At 30.0% G+C, this 23,903-nt stretch overlaps 1 protein-coding gene across 6 annotated transcripts in view; it reads right to left on the bottom strand.

Moving 5' to 3' along the window:
• f (espin protein forked) overlaps positions 1-23,903 on the bottom strand; it is a 274,759-nt gene that overhangs the window by 124,813 nt on the left and 126,043 nt on the right. Inside the window, exon 1 of one of the 6 annotated variants that reach the window (XM_016058957.4) lies at positions 628-785. The exons of the other annotated variants lie outside the window; for them this stretch is intronic. The gene's annotated coding sequence lies outside the window, so the exon portion shown is untranslated. Of the gene's footprint in view, positions 1-627; positions 786-23,903 lie in introns of those variants that run through there. 6 annotated transcript variants of the gene reach the window in all.

Consider the following 23,903-nt stretch of genomic DNA (forward strand, 5'->3'; position numbering starts at 1 on the left):
TGCACTTACTTGATTTAAAAAATATTTTATATTTAATTTCTCTCCCTTGCTCGTACTACATAATTTTTATTCGATACAGCTTTTTACTACAATTTATTTTTAACCTTTTCTTTTATGTCCTAATTAATAATAATAATACAAAAAGTTTCGTTCCTTTTATTTTTTAAAAATATTCAAAGACATTTTAAGAAAAAAAATTTATTTTATTTACTGTGCGCTTTTTTATAAGTTACAATTCAATTTTATTGTACTCCGAATCATTCATAATGGTTTGTTGTCATTTAAATTTATTTTCAAATAAATAAATAAATCTAATAACTAACAATTCTAATAAATCTAATAACAAAACCATAATTAAAAACTTCAAAATTTCCTTTAATAAAAATTAATTTAATTTATTAAAAAAAGATATAATTTATGAATGAAAATTTTATAACTTAAAAAATTTGTTAAATTATAATTCTTTATTAGTATAATTCTTTATTAGTATAATTCTTTATTAGTATAATTATAATTCTTTATTAGTATAGTCACAATTATATTCATTTTATTAAAATTAATAAAAACAATTAATACAGTCTTATTCCAAATATATTTTAAAAAATATATAAATCTTTAGCTACATACCCTCTTTTTATGAATAAAAAATCCAAACAATGATGTAATATAAATCCAAAACGCTGATAAGAGAAATCACTTCAATAAGAGAAAACTGACCAACTTTAAATCACAGCTGACCAAAAGGTCCGTACTCCCAAGTTATAAACGCGTTTATGCTTTTCCTCTTTACTGAACCAGATAACAAACGTGAGATTGAGATTGTAAATCCCGCTTAACTATAGCGGACACCAAAAGGTGGCGCTGACAGCAAGTGGCCCCTAAGTTCCGCAAGACTGCATTCATGATGCTATAATGAGCAAAAGTCTACTTACGATTAAAGAGTTTAAATGATTTTTTAAAAAGGCAGACGATTTAAATTGAGATTTAAAGTTATTAGGGTAAGAAAATGCATAGTTGAATGAAAAAAGTACCATTTCATTTACGAAATATCATAACTACCCCGTGTTTAAAATTTTAAACTTTAATTAGAGACTGTATTATAGCTGCATCTCATGAAGGGATTTTTATTAGTGTGTAAGTTCTTAACTTTCTAAATGCTAATTGTAGGAACGGATTTTATAGATTGTTTTATTTATTAAAAGTAAATTATTAGAAACTATTTTTCAGTTAACAAAAATATTGGTGTAAATAAGAGAAATTTTTTAAAGTTTTAGTGATTCAGGTTAAATGCTGATAAAGATAATGTTAGAAACACAAAAAACTGCATAGAAGTCAATAATTTTACCTAATGAACAATATAAATAAGTCTCTAAACTATTGATTGTGTCTTTATTAAATACTGATTATAAAACATGGATATATAACTTCGAAATTATCCCTTGAAACTTTGGGGGAAAAACAATCATATTTAATTTCTTCAGAGGTAAATTCTTATTTTTAGACACATAAAATATGTAGTAAAAAAATCATATATTTTTTCTTAAATTGAATACAAGAAAATTAATTTAAACAAATTGTTTTCTACTTGAGTTAAATCTCAATAAAAGTTTTAATACATAAAATATTTGAAGTCTAATAGTATAATAATTTAAGCCTACATTTTTTTAATAAAATTAAAAAGCAATTTTATTTGTTTTTGCTCTAAGTTTATGGCGTCTTTATACGGGAATTGTTTCAAAAACATGTTCAAAAATAATAATATTTAAATAAGCTTCTTAATTTTTAAAAAAATAATTACTCTTAACAAGTCATTTTCTGAAAAAAGTAACGTTTTGTACAAGTTTTGTTTTTTGTAAATTCTTTAACAGCCTAGCTGAACGAAACATATTAAGGTAGGTAAATTGTCTTATGTAAAATTCTATTTTATTAAATATCAGGCCCTAAAATCTTTGGATTGAATAAAATACGTAATAGCAGTTGATGAGCTAACCGCGACGCTCAACATTAAATAAGGAAGGATAATATGGTAACATGAACGATAACTATTTTTTTTTTTCAAATTATCTTTTATGAATAACTATTTAGGTATCTAAAAACACAAATTGAAACAGAAAAAAATATTTCTTGATAATTATAAGTATAATGATATTATATTGCTGAGTTTTAAGATGAAAATTTTTTTTTCTCCTTTAAGAACTATTTTTTAATATTTAATTTACGATAATTTCATAAAAGGAAGAATGCGTTTTTTAGAGAAATTAATATAAAAATCACACTGAAAGTTGTAGTTAACAAAATAGCAGCGTTTTTGTGTTTTGGTCAAAAACAGAAGCATTCCTTTTAAACTAATGACGGAATTTACAGAAATCGATCATAATTGTGATGTTTAAAAGCAACTTAACGCATGAAAGTTTAACACCACAAGGCAGGGGTAAAGCTATAAACTAGTAAACTTTTCTTTCTTTAACTCCCGTGTTGTTAATACTTAATGCAAACAAACGCAAGTTACGTTTTAAATTTAATAAACGCTTGCAAATATTTTAAAGCGTCACTGCTACAAACTCACAGATACACCTCGGTGTTTTATACTGTTAGAAATTTCTCAGAAACAATTGTTAAGGAACAATTTATTTAATTGTTATTTTACCATATTCAAACAAAACAGTCAAATAACCCTAAATAAGATGGTAATCAAAGATCGTTTATTAACTGTTTTTACCCAAAACGGTTAAATAACCAGAATTTTATCGCATCAACTAAGCCCACTATATGAAGCAACTTAGTTCCTTGCAAGTGCGTACATATTATAGCCGAAATGGCTAATCTGTCTGAATCAGCCGCAATGGCTGACGAGAGAATGAAGTTTCGAGTCTCAACGTTGACACCACAATATTTCCTCCATATCCTTAGTCACATAAAGAGTTTACAAGGTCCTGCTCTTCCCAATTTGTGACCATGGCCTATTAGAATACGATACTGTCATTCACAGATAAATAGCATCACCATAAAGCTGCTAAACTATCCGAAACATAGTTTTTTTTAACCATATTAGCTGTAAATGATTTCAAAACCGTGAAGGTAAAAATTTTCGTTACCGTAAATTTTACGGTTAATTGCATGGACCGAATGACGCCGGTTATTTTATCATAGTTTTAGAATGAAAGTTCTAACCATCTGGAGAAAACTAACAAATTAATGCCTTTACTAGGTAAACTAATGTAAACTTGCATTTTATATATTAAAATGCACCCCAATAATTTAAATTAAAAAGCAAGACTTACAAAATTTATATCAAGGTTAGAATATCAGACTGAAATAAATACAACATAACTTTAACTGGAGCTTAAATAAAGGTCAAGGTTAAATAAACATATGATCTGTCACAGTCAGATAAAATATTTGTCCATCATTAAAATATAAATCTATGGGTTCGTAAAATAACTGAAATATTTCTTCGTGATTCTATGCATATAACACGTAACACTCAGTCGAGAATGTTTACTAATACGAACTGAACGGCCTTTCCCATCCCTAATCCATCTTCTCTGAATAATTATTCATGTCCTTAAACAATGATGGAAATTGTGGAAAGAACTCAGAAATCCGTTAAATATCTATTTGACTTTGACATGATTTTAAAGCTGACACAACAAGGACTTAATAGTGGCAGATGTGCAGAGAGTTGCGTGCAGAATTATCAGAACAAAAGATTATTTAAAGGGAAGTAAATAAACATAGCTGGTATTTATTTATTTTTTTAATTTTTAACATGGAAATTGTTTGGTGTTTTTACTTTTATAAGTTATAGGGAACGAACACGTAAAAGTTAAGAGTGATAGATGACTGCCTTCATATATGAAAAATAATAATAAATGTTTTCTATAAAAACATACTGCGTTTTTATCATCTGACTTTGTGAAGGTGGAATCTTGCAATCGAAGTTTTGACTACTTTTTGTACAGTCGGAGCACTTAAATCTGTACTTGAGCTGTTGACAATACTACTAACTAAATTTATTATTACTTTATAACAAAATAGAATTTATCATCAAACGAAAAATCTAATCGCACTAAAAATACCGGATCAAATTACGGTATAATGTACCGGCACTCTGGGTGCGGTACATTATACCGTAATTCATTTTTACCGTAAAATATTATACGGTAGATTTTACAGTAATATTTATTTAATTGTAGTGATACAGTGGTTTTACGGTGAATATTACTGTAAAAAGTATGGTATATATAATTTTTTGTTCCGTAACATGCTCCTATAAAACTGATTTTGGGGGAAAAAGTACTGGGATTCTGAGTGCCAGTACTTTTAACCGGAATTTTTTACTATCTAGTGCATTTTTTGATAAGCTACTGTTTGTCTAAGATAGGTACTCTGGCCGTCACTAAGTCTGCGGCAGTCTGGTGCTATGGAAACAAGAAGAGGGCATTTTAGGGAGGGTAGCTTCGATGAAGAGGTCTCCTTTTCTCTCGCCGAAACCAGTCCTAAAGAGGGACCCCGCACCCCTACTTAAAATAATCATACCTCGTTACCATAGTCACCGCCGCCGCTCCAAACGAATGTCTGGCAGAGTACCTATCTTAGACAAACAGTAAAAACCTGAGTATCAGTTCAGTATCACTTTTTTTTTCCTGGCCTCTACAAACAGAAGTTATCGACGTTCGCCTTCCAATGAGGGGAACCGGGTTCGAATCCCAGCGAAGGCTGGTCGATACGAATCCGCATCTGGCTTGCACCGAACGCAGGGCTGACGTGAAATAACGCCAGTGGTAGACGAATCTTGGGTTAGAGTCCCTTTGCCGTCAGGCTTACCGTGGGACGTTCTCGTGGTCTTCCTTTCCGTGTAACGCAAATGAGGGTTAGTTCCATCAAAAAGTCCTCCACGAAAGCAAATCCCCCCACAATACTTGATCCAGTAGTTCCCTTGTCTTCTGGATTGGGTTCAAAATTACAAGACTAGGGAGTTGAACTTTAGCAGTCGTAAATCCGAAAAATTGGGTCAGCTGTTCAACAACGGTTTATAAAAATATAAAATGAAAAACAGAAGTTATCGCTGCAAGAGACTTATCATCAATTAAAATTTCAAATAATTCTTGATTGACTAGAGAGCTCTAATCTCCACTATATATTTGCGTCTGATGAGCTTCAAATGTTTTCTGACTGCTGCAATCAAAATTTATCATCAATCTAAATTTTGGTCATTTTTTGACAAAAAAGAGTGTTCATTTCTGAACTGCAGCTTTTTGTTCGATGCTAATACAAGTGATGCCAAAATTGTGCAAAAACTTATTTAAATATCGAAGTTTACTTATTTCAACTCAAAACTAAAAACGCAACAAACTAACTAGAACTACACCGGTATAACATACTGTTAAAAATTTATGTAAATCGGAAAAACTCTGTAACTTTATCCTAGGTTTTAATCAATACCGGATATGTGATATTTTGATGGATTAATCACTCAATCATCGTAACTAGTAATTGCGCTTTGAATTTAAATAAGAGTTATTCAAGCTTACACTATTTTAAGCATGATTTAACAAGAGGCGGTGATATTCAACAAAAAAAATATTGAAAATTGAATACGAATCGAAAACTATCGTGGGAAAATATAGTTAAATTAATAACCACTGTAATAAACCTTCAGTTTGAATCCTATAAAATAAGCTACATATTATCTTGGTTTTAAAATCAAAATTGGGTTTCATAAATTCAAAATGAAGATATCATGCGTAAAAGAAAATATCAAGAATTTTATAAGTAATGATTTCATTACATAATATTGCGTGTGTACATGCAGAAATTGCTGAACAATTTACAAACCAAATAAATAATTAAGTTCTAATTCAGTCAATCTTTTTTTTTACATAAATTATTCATTTTTACAGTTTTTTAATAATTTTTGAATTATAAACTAAGAACTTTTAAAATTTATAAATGACAATTAAAATCAGCAATTCAAAAATTAAATTAAACAATTCAAAACCAAGTTAAGGAAATGAAAATTTTAAATTTTGTGATTTACCTAACTTTCTACTTTTCAAGCAAATTCCAAACATATAATTTGGAAGAAAATTGCATAATTGAAACTCTTTTAATCTACTTAAATTGATATTTAATTTCATTAAAGACATTCACTAGTAAGTCTTTAATACAAGTATAAAGGTATGCCAATACACTATCGCTACATTCATCGATAAAGGAACTATTACTGTTTAACTAAAATGAGAATTATTTATCACGCACACTTTTAACAACACTTTCATATTGCTGAAACTACTGAAATACTGGTAAATTTTCCTTCCATTGAAATGTACAAGTACACTGAGAAAAAAATATGGTCAAAACTACAAAAATATGAAAATATTCACCTTGTTTTTGGCTTTATGGGGACAATCTGTAATTTTTAACGAAGCGTTTGATAATGATTTTCGTAAAATGAACAATAAAATATAATTTTATATTATATTTTATCATGGTTATTTTATCATGGTAGCATGATATAAAATACAACTAATTCAGTTAAACTTATTTTGACGTTTCATACTTTTCGCTAAATCTGTATAGCAATAAAAACTATAATTTTGAGAACCAGAATTTCCGATAAACCATTACCATCTAAACGAAAAAAATAATATCGTATATTTTGGTTTTTATTAACTTTTATTTAATAATTGTACTGTGCCACAGATCAAAAAGAAAAAAAAGCATAATTTTATTATGCTTTTTTTCTTCGTTTTTTTTCTTTTTATTTGAATACCGTGCTAATTTTCTGCAAACGTGATACGGTATTAGGTTTCACGATGTTTCCGCTAAATTTGAACTGTGGCACCTTACTATTAGGTTCAACTTGGCCTGATATTATTAGGTTGTAATAAACTTTAACAAAAACAGGATTCAACATGATCAAAAATGTAAAAAAGCCTTTAGTAAAATAGAAAGGAAATCGAAATACACATAATAAAATTTCTGGTTAAATTTCCGTATTGTGAGTAATGACATTTTTAGGTAAAAAAAATTACAAAAAAGAAAAAAAAACACTATAATTCTGTTAATGAAATCAAAATATACTTCAATTAAATTATTCATTTGGTATTTTTCGGTTCATATGGTAACAGTTAACCCAGAATTCTGGTTTTCAAAATTATGGTTCTTATTTCCGCGTATTTAGTAACAAATATGAAACTGAAAAGTGAAAATAAACGAATAAATAATTTTATGCAATGCTCTAAGGTATCATGATAAAGTTACTAAATTTTTATCATATATTGTAATACCCTATTTAATCGTTAATTTTACCAAAATCACTATCAAAGCTCTTCGGTAAAAACTAGCAAGCTATTTGGTTATCCCATAGAGCCAGAAACTCGGTTAATTCTACCATATTTCGGTAGTTTTAACCATACTTCTCCCCCCTCCCCTTCAGTGCACTTAGATTTAACAAAAAAACATCTTCCTAAAAGTTTAATTGCTTATTTTTCAGACTTTTCTTTTCTAATTGAAAAAGTTTGCCAAACTAATGGTAGAGGAGAATTACTTATTACAACAAACTTTCAACATCGTTTTCATGGTGTTAAAAATTACCAAGAATTTTACCTGCACTGAAATGTGTTAAAGCATTTTTAGAAAAAAAACAGTTCAAACTATAATATCTCTGCCTTGGAAAATAATACCGTGCTATAAGTTGAAACATTGTTTCTGTACATATTGAACTGTGGCACTATATTCAGTTCAACATTGAAGTATGGTATCGTTAACGTAAACAACAATCATGCGCTAATTCGCTGCAATCGTAATAAGGTGTTAAAAAGATTTATGTTTCCATTCATTTTGAGCAATATCACCTTATTATTAAGTTCAGCATGGAACCGTATTATTAGATTGCTGCAAATCAAAATTGATTTCAATGTGATCCAAATTTTTAAACAGTGAAAAAGACAAGTTCAAAAAACGGTGGTTTTCTAACAACAAACTTTCAGACTAATAAGAAAACTGAAGATTATTTTAAAGGAAAACAAGTATTAAAGTTGCAGATATTATATTTAATATTATATAAAAGGAAAATAATACGCATTCCAAAAATCTCATCTTTAAACATAAGTCGATTATATTTATTTTTGGCTTTGAAACAGAAAAACAAATTATCTCCACAGAATATCAAATAAGCTCAAATAACCACAAATTAAAGAGAGATTCGTTTTCATTTTTGGAAGAAATGAAACAGTTTGTAATGCTTGATTAAATCCGTCCTATTTTTATCCTACGATTCAAATTATTCTAAAAGAAAAGAAATCATATATAATCATCATTGATTTATTTTTTCTTGTCCGTGAAGATTTGTTTTTTTATTCCATCAGCAAAATGCTCCAATAGATTCTAGACTTTGCATAGCCACCCATATGGAATTTCCTAATGTCGTCAATTTTCATCGATATCGGAGAGCGTAACAATTTTGGTCTTGTAATCCACCGATTAGGAAGATTTAGTTATAAAAAAGAAAGAAATTTGAGACAATGCCATTATTTGCATCTAGTTACATAGTATCATTGCATATATTGCTAGGAGCTAGTGTTGTGTATTCAAATTCCCGAACAGGTTGTCTAAAAGCGTTTTTATTTACATTTAAGGGTTATTAATGGAAACTGAAGAACAATTTGTCTTTGATTGACAAAATAATACGTTATTCAGACAATGCATTTTCTCTGGATCATCAAGAAGAAAACAATATTTACATAAATAAATGGAAATGTTAAAATCCTATTCAGTCAAGTTAAAATTTAACTATTATTCCTAACGCAAATTTAAACGCGATGGGAATTTATCGGCTTAAAATTCAGAATAGTTGAAATATATTTGAAAGAATTGAATAAATTCATGCCTTCACATTATCTAAAAAAATTTGGTTCCGCGTGATACCATAATTTTGCTTCCTTAATACGTTGCAAATGTGTTGTAACGTCAATAAAAAATAAAATTTAAGCATATTTACGTTTAAATTAAACGTCTAACAAAGCTAAAGTAGTTAAACAAAATATGGTTAAACTCAGCACCATATTAACTTTGCAGAAGAAAAATACATCGAAACTGTCCTGAAACCAAAATTGATACCTTCCATCAGGGATCTCTTCCCCAACAACGAACCATTTATTTTTCAGCAGGATTCAGCTCCATGCCACACAGCAAAAGTATGCAAAGCATGCTTTCAAAATAAAGGCATAGATATATTACCATGGCCAGGAAACAACCCTGATCTCAATCCAATTGAAAATTTTGGCGACGTTTGAAAATTCTTGTACGAAAAAAACGTCCATCCAATAAAAGACAACTAAGTGAAGCTATAGTTGATTCTTGGCACCATGTGATTACGAAAGATGAACTCCAAACACTCGTTCACTCGATGAAAAGACGCTGTGAAGCTGTCTTAAAAATTAAGGGTTATCCTACTAAGTATTGATTGTGTAAGTATCACTTTAAAAAAATGCAAATCTAAGATAGATCTTACTATTAATTGCATAACTTTTTTTGTAATACAGATATTGTAATACTGTATTTATTATTAAATTCTACATTAAATTACCTTCAATTTGATATATAAACGTTTGTATTTAAGTGAAAATTAATATATTCTACAAGCACACAAAGTTGAAAAACATAAAACTTTCAAAAAGTGTCCACACTTTTGGCCACCACTGTGTATATCATATAATTTTATTTGTTATAACGGGGTTATCACTTATGAACTTCAAAAAATTCACATTTTTTTCTAAAAAATTTAGCTTCATTTAAATTGTGCCTCTATTTTCAATTATCGAATTCCTTATGATTTATTGATGCACATTGGCTATTTTTTAGAACTGAATGGTTTTTAAAATGTCATAACAATGTTTAAAGCAACTGTTTAATTAAAAATAAAGTAATATTTGACCAAATTATTATAAGAATTCCAATCTCATAAATATTCACAAACTTTTTTAAACTGGAATATTAAGTTTCCGTTCTTTTATGCCACGACTACACATATATTGACTTGTGGGGCACTCAACTGAATCCTGCAAAATCTTTTAAGTAAATACATCACAACGCTCTGACAGCAGAAATGTAAACACTTCTCACACTTTTATCAAAATCTTTTCGCAAGCACAACCCTTTTATCACCAATTTCTAAATCTGAACCTTAATCCTTTGGTGACAAGAATATTTCTTCACAAAAAACTTTGATCGAGCAAAATACGACGTTTTCTCTCCCACAATTTTTCTCCTTTTTTGACAAGTTCGGCGATGCAATGGAATAATTTAGAACGTTTGTAGTATATTATTTGAAATGAAGGAGAAAAAAAGTTTTTAAATTAAGAAGAATTGAGTTCTCAAAAATGACATTTTCAAAGCCGTAACGGATGAAAAATGCAAGTTGAATAAAAAATTCTATAATCTATCAAATAATGAATGTAATTTTTTTGTTTTCAAATGCATAAAAACTATAACAAAAAAATACAGTAAAATGAGTATCTTAACTCATCAAAAAATGTCTATAACTAAGATAGAGAGCTTTTTGCCAATATTTTTTTTATTCGTGGTAATTAAGATTGTTGCATTTAAATTAAAAATTATTTATTTGGTTACAATTGGGTACTTGCAACTTGGGAAGAAGCATACTGCTGAAATCGCTTGCTTGCTCATAATCACTTGGTTGTACAGGACTTGTTAAATCTAGAGCAAGTTGGCTTCCTTCATTATCTTGCATAATTGATTATCGAACTAGAGTTTATTGGATACCTTATAAGCGACGTCACGCATGTATATCGGACCTGATTGGCTGCAGAATCGCGGCATAAACAAATACTACAATTTACCCTGGAGTGAGTTATTTTGCTGGCATCCAGCGGAAACTGTATCCCCAAATTATTAGCTTAACTATTTTTTTTTAAATTTTTGTTTGCTATAATACTCGTTTCCCTCGTGAGATAATTAAAAAACAGTTGAAAAAAAATACAATTTAGGGTTAAATTTTTAAATCGTGTACCCCTTATTTTTGGTGATGCGAAATGAACCAATATATACGAAGCTAAACAAAAATCAATCGTATAACGGTAAAGAAAAATTACGGTAAGGTGAAATTGTGAGCAAAGAATGGTCACCAGAAATGGCGCTGCTGCAAAATTGAATGAAATTTGCCGCCAAACTAAGGGGCACAATGCTCTATACCCTAACCTATATTAGTTTAGAATTTTAAATAACTAATTTTTATCCAATATTTTAACCGCATACATTGGCTAAATGCAGTTATGCATAAAAATAAATATAACATATTAAAAAGTCAATATATCTTATTTACCTTTCAACGATTGTAAAACAACGGTAATTAATTATAGTAATGCTAAAAAGTTGTGTAATAAGATAATATAAAATAACATTTATGCGATTAAAGAAACAAAAACTTCAGTTATATGCCTTTAAATTCTAATAATGATTAAAATCGTAGTAATAATATTTTAAATTTTCGTAAAATTAAAATAAAATCAAAATCTATTAATAAAAGATTTATTATTGATGAATTAATAGAAAAAAACTTTTAAAAAGTTTTGCAAAGGGATGATAAATAAAATATCCCGGCAAACGTCGTTAAATAAGGGATAAATTAATAATTTACAGGTCAATACCAGTATAACTTTTATCAAGGGGCCTTCTTATTTTTTTTTGCCCAATAAGAATGCACCGACAACAAAGAAAAACGGACGTAAACCATCTTTACTTTTTTATTGATAATCCCGGGCTATGAGATTAATTTATACCCTGCGATTAATTTATTCAAGGGTCAAAAAATATTTGAGAAGGTGACCCTCTTCAATAATTTTATTTAAATTACTATTAACTTAAATTTAAACAAAATATATTGAAAAATCTTAGTATTTCTAAATAAAGATGGATGTTACTCCCATCAAAACATTTCTTTTTAAACATGTTTTGTGTCATTTGTAACACTAAAAATGACAAGTAACCAATTTTTTCAGACATTTATTTCTTTGCTGATTTTCAACAACGAAAAGAACTCCTGATTTTAAACAGAAAAAGAAGAAATTAGAACAATATTTTAGAATTCTAAAGCATTCGATAAAGAGTTCCGTGAAAATCGATAACGGATGTTCCGAATTTCTCTATGAAGCAGAACAAATAATCGCGTTTATAAAAACAATGTTTCGCTGGGGGCCACAAAATTTAAATTTCTTCGAGGAAAAGTAAATCAAGATTTAAGAAATAATTATAGGAATCAGTGTACATTTTGCGATTTTAAAAAAAAACGCACCATGATTATTATCGGCATTTTGGGACAATATTTTCTGTTTTGTTGTAAAAAAGTATTTTACTTTTTATTGAATAATTACGTAGTGTTGAATCTAGATTTTGAATAATTGGTATGTAAATTCTGTGTACAATGTGCAAAATAAAAACAGATCCACCCTGAATCATCAGGTGATTTTGACAAACACTGAAGAGCAAGTTCTGTTTAAGTATTGTGCACTTCTGGTCGAATGGGGTGTACCTTTGCAACTTTTTGATCTAAAGCTCATCACCAAACGATACCTTGATCGCTCAAACAGGAAGATTCCCGATTTCGAAAAAATTCTTTCTAAGAAATTTTCTTTTTAAGAAAAAATTCTTCATAAAAAATGGCTTTTTAACGCTGAAAATTATTTTCAAACTAATATCTTTACATATCTTGATGTTTTTGTTATTAAAAATGTCAACAATTAACTTTTTTAACAATTTTATATCAATATTTTACTAAAAACATGATAATTAAACTGAATTTCTATCGCTGCACAAAGTAGCCCCACTTGGGGGCTACTTTGTGCAAGGTATGTTTTGACTTATTATTTGTAAATATTACTTACAAATAATGCCAATATTGATTAAATTCACTCGTCTGAGTCCAGTTATCAATATAATATCGATAAATTTTACTAAAGTTTGAATTAATATAGTTTTTTTACATGCCAAAGTTCAAAAACTGCGAAATCCTGCACAAAGTAGCCCCACATGACGGTACTCAAAATATACATACTCTAATTATACATTAAATTGCTTACGTTAAACTTTTCACGTATCTATTCAGCTTCAATATTTTAAGACTTAGCCATAGAAGTAAAAAAATCCATCTCGTCATAGCAAAAATTGTGTAGGTTTAACAACCTTAGAATTACAGTACGAAGAGCATAATTAACAATGCTTTGTAGCCGTCAGAATGATTGGTGTCTTAGGTAAGAGAATAAAACGTCAGCTGAGTGGTCAGGTGTGAAAAGTTAGTTGGCGAGATTTTCCCTACGACAGTGACATAGAAACATTTTCAGCTCATGGATGACGTTTTTTTAAACGCTTCAAAAACATCAACTCAAAAAACTCCATTAAGTTAAAGCCGCATTTTGTAAGTTTAATCGACTGCAATTGCTGTAATTAGATTTTGGAAAACTACTTTTTATGCCTCCTTGAGAGTTTGATGTCTAAGGTTAGATAATAAAACAGCAACTCCAGGTGTGAAGAGTAAGTTGACAGAGTCTTAATACAGTGGGTGATCGGTTAACGAACAGATCGGTTAACGAACAAATCGGTTAACGAACACTTTCACGAAAGATTTTTCTGTTCGGATAACGAACACATATTCGGATAACGAACACTTTCAAGAAAGATTTTTTGCTTTCGGACAACGAACACATATTCGGTTAATGAACAAAACGAATTCGAACAAACACTTCTTGGCCTGAAAAAAAATTTATATAAAACATTTGTTATCATTTTGCATACAAAATAAGATCACTGAAAGGAGAAATGTTTAAAGCATGCTTAGTATTGATAATTACAAAATGAAACTTGAATTATGGAGAATTGATGAATTATGAAGGAGTACAATGAAGGAGTAACAAAAATCACATCTGCGAAGCAAAGAAGTGCCACCCATGATAAAATGAAAAGGTTGCTTTTAGTTTGGATAAATGAACGGGAAATGAAACGAGATGTAACTAGTATGCCTATCATTCAAGAGAAGGCTAGAAAAATTTTTGAGAAATTGAAAGAACAAACTCCAGGTTCGTCATCCGAGGAGTTAGAATTCAAGGCTACCACTGGCTGGTTTACAAAGTTTAAAAGAATGTCTGGAATTAGACATGTATTAATGCATGGTGAGTCTGCTAGTGCAGATAAAGAAGCAGCTGAGAAGTACTGTCTCAAATTTCAAGAATTCATTGAAACAGAAGGGTATTGTCCGCAACAAATATTTAATTGTGATGAAACTGGTTTGTTTTGGAACCGCATGCCGAATTGTACCTACATCACGAAAGTTGAGAAAAGTGTTCCTGGGCATGAAAGACCGATTGACGTTACTTTTAAGAACTAACGCTAGTGGTGATATGAAGCTTAAACCACTTCTCGTTTACCACTCTCAGAATCCCAGAGCATTAAAAAAAATTCCATAATTAAGAGCAAACTGCCAGTAATGTGGAGATCGAATCAGAGGGCATGGGTCACGCAGTATCTTTTCAAAGAATGGCTAGTTTATGCCCCGAGCATCAAGAACTACCTTGATACCAATGACTTGCCGTTGAAAGCACTGCTGCTATTGGACAATGCACCAGGACACCCAAAGGATCTTGAAGATAATTTGTTGGCAGACTTTCCCTGGCTGACAGTTCAGTTTTTACCTCCGAATACGACTTCGCTGATTCAGCCGATGGATCAGGAGGTTATTACGGTTTTCAAGAAATTGTACACTCGCGCACTGTTTCGAAGCAAGCCAATTCTCCTCAACAATGACTTTAAAAAAGTTTCGGAAAGAAAAATTTGACATTCTTGAAGCTATTCGTATCATTCAAAAGGCGTGGTCAGAAGTCACACAGCGACAGTTGATTTCTGCTTGGCGGAAGCTGTGTCCATCCTTCGTTCAAGGACACGGAGGTGATTGGGGAGACACCTCTGAAATTTTAACAACTGCTAGAGATCTGAAATTGGAGGTGAACGAGGATGACATGGAAGAGCTCATAATGGGACATGAACTGACGACAGAAGAACTCCAAGAAATTTTGAATGAAGAACACCAAGAAACACAGCGAAATGTGTCTCCTTCTGAACAAGAGGAAGACGAAAGAGGACCAATGCCGACATCTGCCATTAAAGATCTTTTGAAAAAGAGGGAGGATGTCAGAGCAATGATCTTAGAATGGCACCCAAACCAAGCTGATATCAGTAGGGTTGGGGATCTTTACAACGACAATGCTATTAATTACTTCCGGAAAATCCTGAAAAAAAGAGAAAAGCAATCGACATTGGACATGTTCTTCAACGCCCCATAAGCATAAAATGAAAAGGACTGACCAATATGCAAGACTATATATATATGTATTATTTTTTAAAAAACTTACTAAGAAATTATAATTTTTTTGGCTTTCCAGAACGAATTAATCGATTTGACATAGAAGTCTATGGTGAATCGATGATCGGTTTACGAACAATTCGGATAGCGAACATAATCTTGGAACGGATTATGTTCGTTAACCGATCACCCACTGTATATAATAGTGGTATAATTGATTTTATGCAGTTTGTAAACTTATTGTAAGTTATTGTACTTAGTGTATATCTATACAAATTAAGGCTTTTAAAAAGTGAGCCCACTGCGAATAAAGTATGGTTAAAGCTAGCGGAATATGGTAAAATGTATCGTGTTTCTGACTCCATTGAAACCCAAAAAATCATGGTAACTTTGCGATTTGCTTTGGTACTGATTTTGGTAAAATTAAGAATAAAATATAGTTTTATAATATGTAAGATAAGTTTGGTAAATTAGATAAAATTTAGTATTTTTGTCATGATACTTTAGAGCATGATATAAGAAATCATTTGTTTAATTAAATTTAATTTTCGGTTTTTTATTTTTTACTGAATGTGTGATAATAAAAACGATAATTTTGAAAACCGGAATTTCCGGTAAACCGTTACCATATAAACGGAAAAAATAACCAAATTGAATAGTCTAAATAACGTATATTTTGGTTTTATTACCAGAATAATGATGTTTTTTTTTACCAGAAATGTCAGTGCGATACAATACGGTAATTTTACCAGAATGTTCTTTTCCGTACATATATGTATTTGAATTCGAGGGAAAGAAAATATCAACAGATCAAAAATAAGAACTTATGTCTCCATTGCGTTTCATCAAATTAGTTTTTGAAGAAAATTTAAATATTATTAATAAAAAAGACTTTTTTATCCTGGTTGTACACTCGAATACAGCAATAAAATGATATTTGTTTGAAATAATTTGAATAATTGATTTTTCTTAAAATGAAAAAAAAGACCAAGTAACATTTTCATTATGTATCATACTTTTTAAAATAATGCATAATATTTATACTCTTTGAATGGGCATATGCATACTAATGCTAGTAACTAAAGATGGTAATGAATATGAAAATCAATAATGGAACTTAAATTTTCAGATCGAGAATTTTATGGCATATGTTATCAACACTTTCATCGCGGCAGTGACTAGCTTTTGTCTAAACCTCCTGCGCTTGGAGTTCCCGTGCAGAACTATTGAAAAAGAAAGCAAATTCCTTTAAAACTTAATTATTTTAGCTTAAAAAATAATAATCATTTCCAATCAATAACCATATTCAATATTACAGCAATGGAGCACAGCAAGTATTCCTTGAAAACGAATTATCTCGTCGTGATGAAAGAGTTAAATGTTGAACATTTTTGCTTGAAGTTTCTTGGCCTCGAACACAAACATTTTTTCCCTTCTATGTTTTAACATTAAAATTTAATTAAGAGGAAAAAAGTCAACGTACAAAAATATATCAAGACAATTCAAAAATATTTTTCTGCAATGAACCAATGTCTTATTGATAATATTCCTTTTTAAATCGAACTTAAAAGTTTAAATATTGATAATTCAACGTGGAATTTTCACCGGTGAACATAAATATTAACAAGAATTACCGTTAATTGCGAGGTAAAGAAGGAATTAACGATAAAACGGATTTCCAAAGATAGTACCAGCGGGGTTTTAATTATCGCATTTAAGTGACCTTGAACTCTGAATGAATTTTCAACAAATGTCTAGAAGAGCTGAAGTTGATCGCATTTTTACGATCGCTTAAAACCCCGCCAAATGTTTGAGGAAGAAAACAAATATGTTCTAAATACTTCCGCTTGCAGAGAATTTACCTTTTTCCTGAAGTGTTATGCATTTAAGTAATAACAAGCTCTTTTAAGCATTTGATTTTAACGCCTTGCCTGTAAAGGGATCGTGGTTCTTTTTCACTTTATTCGATTTAGTGATTGTTCGTGGCTTGCTCGGAACTTTTTATTTCGTTTAATTTTCAATAATGATTTAAATTTAATCTTTATAAGTCGTGATTTCCGAGTTATCAAAGTGATTTATGAACAAGAGAAACAACTTTTGGAATTATAGTTTTTATTGAGTGTTATTCGATCCGATCCGATTAACGCGAGGAGTGATTATTGTTACGTTAAGATTAAAATGAAGGGATCTCGATTTGTGACTTGCTCAAAAATACCGGTTAAATTTTTCAATGCAGAAAGAAAAGTGATAAATAAATTTGGTAAAAACATTTTTAAATCTGTTTCGATTAATTTTTATATTTAAATCAAGTAAAATTGAGAGTTATGAAACACTTTTTCTTAATAAATTCAAATGATTTAATAATTTAATGAATTTATTTATGAGTTTTTTACTAATGTTGTTTATGGTTCAAAAAAATTTAGACACCTCTAAAATGGCAAAATAATTAAATACGGACGTTTGTATCTAATAGTATTTTAATTAAATATTTATTCTTAAAACAAATTTTATAAAATCAGAAAATAAAATACCTATGGCTAATTAGTATACAATTGCAAATCAGTAAATTGAAAAAAAAATTATTTTAATACATCACTTTGGGTTTTTTTTCTCACTTGAATCTCTTCCTACAAAATGTTGCCCCTAGGTTTCTATATTTCTAAATTCCAAATAGCAATTTTCAAATAGGAATTTTTTAACTGTAAAATTTATTTTTAGTCGGAATGTTTTAATTTCCATTTAACGCTAACGTTAATTTCTTCATTGAGGTGTTCGTATTCATTTTCGATTTGAAAACTTTAATTTGTGAAATTTTCGGTTGGTTAAATGGTTAAAGACAAAATGGTAAAAGACAAAATGGTAAAAGACAAAACAATATTTTTTCATACAAAACAATATATTTTTTCTGCATTTTTTATGTTTATTTAATTTTGTGGAAGTGTAATTTTTTTCAAGAAAGTGTATAGAGAATTCGCTTCAACTAAGAATAAAGTCAATCGCTTTAAAAAATATTAAGGGAAATGAAAAAATATAGGAAAACAAGAGAATAAAAAGTCAATTGAAAAGAACTGCATTCTTTTTGATTAAAATAAAATAGAAAAAGAAAAATAAACACATTTTTGCACTCTAAAAAAGTTACATTTTATAGGGTTAAAAAAAACCTGAATGGGATATTTTTTTTAAATATTTTTTTAATAACAATCGTTGAACAGCCAACCCAATTTTTTAGGTTAGCGACTACACATGTTAAACTTCATAGCCTAGTAATTTTGAACACAATCCAGAAGACAAGGGAACTCCTGCACCAAGTATTGGGAGAAATTTGCCTTCGTGGAGGACTTTTGATGGAACTAACCTGCATTTGTATTACATGGAGATGAAAACCACGAAAACCTCCCTGACGGCAAGGGGACTCTAACTCATGATCGATATATCCGAGGATACCACAAAGGATATTTTACGTCAGCACTGTGGCCAGTGCTAGCCGGATGCGGAATTCGTATCGACCAGCCGTTGCTGGGATTCGAACCCGGTTGACCAAATTTGAAGGCGAACGCTCTGTCCCCTGGCTTCCGGCCTAGATGGCTGAATTCTTTTTTTGATGTTAGGACATGACATTTTTAAATGCCCGAATCGTAACAGTACTTAGGGATTACATAAATTCAGAATACATACTTCGAAGCTGCCTACATTTTAGGCCCATCCAAATCTAACTGTTTCTAAATGATTATTTTATAAAAGCGCACTTCATGTATTTAATCAGAATAATATCACCACGAAAATTGCGTATTCTCAAAGTATTGATATTAACTTGTTATCCAATTTTTATAATTCGCATAAATAATTATATAATCAGGTAATCAGATCGCATAGCGATGACGATGGCCATGTAAATTACTAGTGCTTCTTTAAAAGGAAAGCGGAAGAAAAGTTGCAACAGGTTACCCATTTTAATTCATGTGGGGTGTTGGAGTTCAATTCTCAGCTAGGGGTCTGGGGAGATATTCGGTAGGTAATTTTGCACAATTAGACAGATCAAACGATTTCTCTATGTGACCTGCACTACTCACTCAACAGGGCGTCGTAACGCTACACGCTCTTGTGATTTCCCGCGAAGCACTGCGCTTGAACTGTTTGAATCATTCTAATCGCCAAATCTATAAATTACTAAAATTAGTAATTTTACAGCAAAATGTTTGATCAAAAAATTTTATATTTTTTAAAAAAAAAAAATTTATACCAATGAGTAATATAATATTTCATTGTTTTTCTAGAATAATAAAATCATTATATAAATATTATACATAAAACATAAATTTAAAGTTAGAATTAAGGTTTAAATATGTATTCTCGTTTCTTTCTTTTTATTAGAGATTCTGTAATTTCTTTGATATTTATGATAGAATAGAAAAAAAGACAAAATAGAAAAAAATATTTTGAAAACATACCATTGTCGAAAATATCTGATATCCAATGTTTGACAGAATAAGAAGATTCGAAATAAATAGATAAGAAAACTTGGTCTTCAAGCGATCTCTTATCGAAAAACAAAATGTTATCAATTTTAGATTCAATATATAATTTTCTGCATTGTTAACATGCTGCAAAAATCCATATAACATCGGATTTTACTTCAAAACTTATCAAAACTGTATGAAAGAAGTTATGGTGAGAGAAGTTAATAAACGGTTTTTCTCAATGATAACAGTTTGATTACCATCGTTATTTATGGTTATATAACTGATTTGTATGAATATAGTAAAATAACAATGAAGTATATTGTTATTTAACCATTTTTTAAAGAAGTTTCTAAAAGTGCATGTACATAACTCATTAATTTCAATATATCCAGCATTTTTTCAGCTTTTTCAAGAAGTACAAGAAATGCTAAACTCGCGCCTGAGCATAATCTTCCATTCCATAATTTAGCTTGCAAAACGGAAATATGTTTTAAATCTTTCTTTGATCTCAGTAACTCCTTTTTATTTCCCACGAGTGTGCAACATTTTATTAGTTAGTGTATCCAAAATTTCGGACCTAATGTTTTTCCTTCCACAAATTATTTCGGCTTAAACAATGCTATTGTTCAAATCATTCACCAAACACAACACGTGCATTTTGCATAAAATGATTCAGTGATCAAACCCTTGTTTTAAAATTTTCGTTTTTGGACAACGTGCTAAAAAAATATTTCTCTTTTTTTTTTTTTTTTTTTAGGATCAGTGCTTGGAAAAGATATATTTAAATATTTGGAGGCAACAAGCAACATCTAGTTAAATCTTATTTCGAAGTGCAGTATTTTGCCAGCTTTCGATGATGGAAAATAAAACAAAAAATAGGAGTGTATTTAAATTTATAAAGGCCACATAAAACCATAATTCTGTGTAATAAAACCCAAATATACCGTATTTTAACAAATTATTTCGCAATTTTTTTTTCGTATTGTAACCGGAAATTCTGGTTTTCAAAAATATAATTCTTATTGACGCACTTTTTGTAAAAAATACGAAACTGATAATTTTATTTTACAGAATAATTGGTTTTTATGTCATGCGGCTAAGGTGTCAAGAAAAAAATAACCAAATTTTATCACATGTTCCAAACCTACTTTTAATGTTAATTTTATCAAAAGCGCTTAGGTAAAAATTACTGAGCTTTTTGGTGTTTCCATAGAGCCTGAAACATGGTAAATTTTAACATATTCTGGCAATTTTGACATTACTTGGTTTGTTTTGTTTTTCACAGTTTGCCGAAAAAGTATTATCCCTCTTTCAGGAATTTTTGAAAATGAAATGCTCGGAAAAAAAATATTTGGCAGCAATTTTAACGAAACACTGCTTTCGACAATGAAAAATAAAAACAGAAGTATCTTTAAATGTACTAGAGGTAGCCTAAACTAACTTTGTTGTCCTTCTACTTAACTTTTTTGAGCGTGGTGTTTTCTTTTTTTCTTTCTTCTTTACCATCAAAGTACAACACGACCCCATTTTGACCTGAATCCATATTTACCACCCAAAATCGCGCGTTGCAAATAATATCGTCTATGCCGCTTCCTTTGGACCGAAATTTACATCAATTCATAACTTCGGCAAAAGGCACGGTTTGATAACTTAACATTACATATTCACGAAGTCGGAACTACGCAGACAGAATCGCACGATTTTGAACGTAACTCTCATTTTCAAAGAAACTCAATAAAAGAACTTGGCTCGAACAAAGGCCAGACTAGTCACCACGGTCAAGGTGCTTGACCACACTCATCCAAAGAACTTTTTCTCCTCGATCTAGTAGAATGAAAAGGCACGACAACAGAATCGTAAACAACTCTGTGTCAGTGTAACGTGTTAGATGCGAAAGATCATTTCGATTGTTCGCTGACCACGTTTCTCGAGATTTAACAATGGCGGTCAATGTTAAACCTACTGTTTAGTTCCACTTTGATGGAAATGGTCGGTTATGGAATAGAGTCGTTAGAGCGGTATTAATCCACCTGCTTTTAGAAAGAGATCTGCACTTTCTGGTTAGAATGTGATGCAGAAAGTTCAAGTACCGATTTAGAAATGGCAATTTCTCCCTTTTGTTGTTTTGCGGTGAGTTTCGTGGAATATTGATTATCTGAAAAGAATACAATGCGTTGCCATTTGGAAATAAATAATATTTTATTTGTGGGCAGGCTTGAATAAACCCTTAGAGTTATACTTCCTACTTTGTGATGGAACTATTTTTCCAAAATGGACACTAAACAATTTTTTTTTGTATAAAAAGAGAAATGTATTTGCAATCAGAATTAAAAATATATCTCTATATTTTTATGAAATATTTTAAGTGTCAAATAATTGTTTGAATATTCCGTTGTTCTGAAAGTTAAACATTGACAAATTATAAATAGATAAATGGATTTTGTGCAGTTCGCAAAATGAAGAACGGACCACCCTGAATAACTTTTGATCTAATATGATCGGATCTTCACATTCTAAAACTCAATCTTAATGGTTCGAAGGGATGTTACGAAAGTTACGAAATCAGACACAAAAACGTATTTTCTTGACTTGACTTTCTGGTAATTCAGAGTCTACTCTTTCATCTGAGTTGAGCCCTAGGGGGACTGAGACCAATTGGCATATTAACAGTGGAAGATTTGAGGCAGTAGGCGGCTGAAGCAGCTTTCCATTTTAACTAATAAAATCTGAATTTAAATGTGAATTAAAATCTGAATTATAATCTTAAAAAATTTTATTAAAAATCTATATTAAAAATTTATTGCTTATATTAAGGAATCTAATTTGTGGGAAACAATTAGGTTTATAACAAGTTTGGATTTAAAGGGCAATTCAAATCAAAACATTTAAGTAGAGTAACAAAAATAGAGTTACATAACACCTTAGTTAGAAGTGAGTGCTGGCAAAATAAATAAATCAGAAGAAAATCGATAGCATTTATTTGAACGAAAGATCTTTAGAAAAATTATTGGTGCAATAAAGAAGAACAAATAGGAGAATATGATGAAATAAGTTCAAGGGACAAAAATATGGTGAAGTTTATGGAAATTCAGATAATGAAATGGTTTGATTTTATCTAATGTGACAGCTGGAATCCAGTAAAGAATAATAATAATGATTTTTTACAAGCCAGACGGAAGAGGAAAGAGAGGTAGGCAACGCAAAATAATATTAGATAATGTGGAAAAGTGTCCGAGTTATGTAGGAGTAACTGCTTTGTGACGGCCATAGATAGCAATTGTCTGTTGAGCTCGTAGAATAATAAGAAGAAATTACTAAATTAAATTAAATGTCAACAAAATGTCTTTATAAGCACCGCTACTTTATTTTTTTCCTCTCAATGGGTTAAGATATTGTTGGACGTCAAAATTAGTACGTTTAAATAAATGCAAGCAAGAATAAAAGAAAAAAGTTAAAAAACATTTCCAAATAATAAAAAACCAAAAGAAAAAAAAACATCTATGAATTAAACTTTAACTCAAGCACGTTCTTAACGGGAAAAAAATTATAAGTAATCAGTCTAAGATCCGTTATTTAAATAATGAGCAAAATGTTAATTTTTGGGCAGAGCTATTTTAAAGGTCTACAACCCTAGTTGCAATAATGAATAACGGGGCAACTTTAGTCAGATGCGAGATAAACAGTACAAAAAACTGCTGAAAAAATTGTTTGTAATGATAATAGCGTTCCAGTCAAGTGGTTTTTCCTCCAAAGAGACACGGTTGATTAATTTAATTTTTACATGCCAATTAATTAACGCTTTTCGAGGCATTTTTTTTTCGTCGCAGATTTTTTTTCTGTTTGTTTTGATTTTACATAATTCTAAATTATTCATAATGATAACTAAAACGTTGGCAACGATTTTTTTTTAATTGTTTCATTTTTAGAAAACTACTAAAAAGAAACATACCTCCACATCATGTGAAAAAAGAATGAGTTTTTTTAAGCCTTTGTTTAGTCACAATTACTCATATAAAAAAAAAAAATTACGAGTTTTGAATTCATTACATTTGAAACAATTGCCAAGGACA

The sequence above is a fragment of the Parasteatoda tepidariorum genome, chromosome 1 (genome assembly GCF_982258835.1).
Source record: "Parasteatoda tepidariorum strain Cologne lab strain chromosome 1, Ptep-v5.0, whole genome shotgun sequence".
NCBI classification, from domain to species: domain Eukaryota; kingdom Metazoa; phylum Arthropoda; class Arachnida; order Araneae; family Theridiidae; genus Parasteatoda; species Parasteatoda tepidariorum.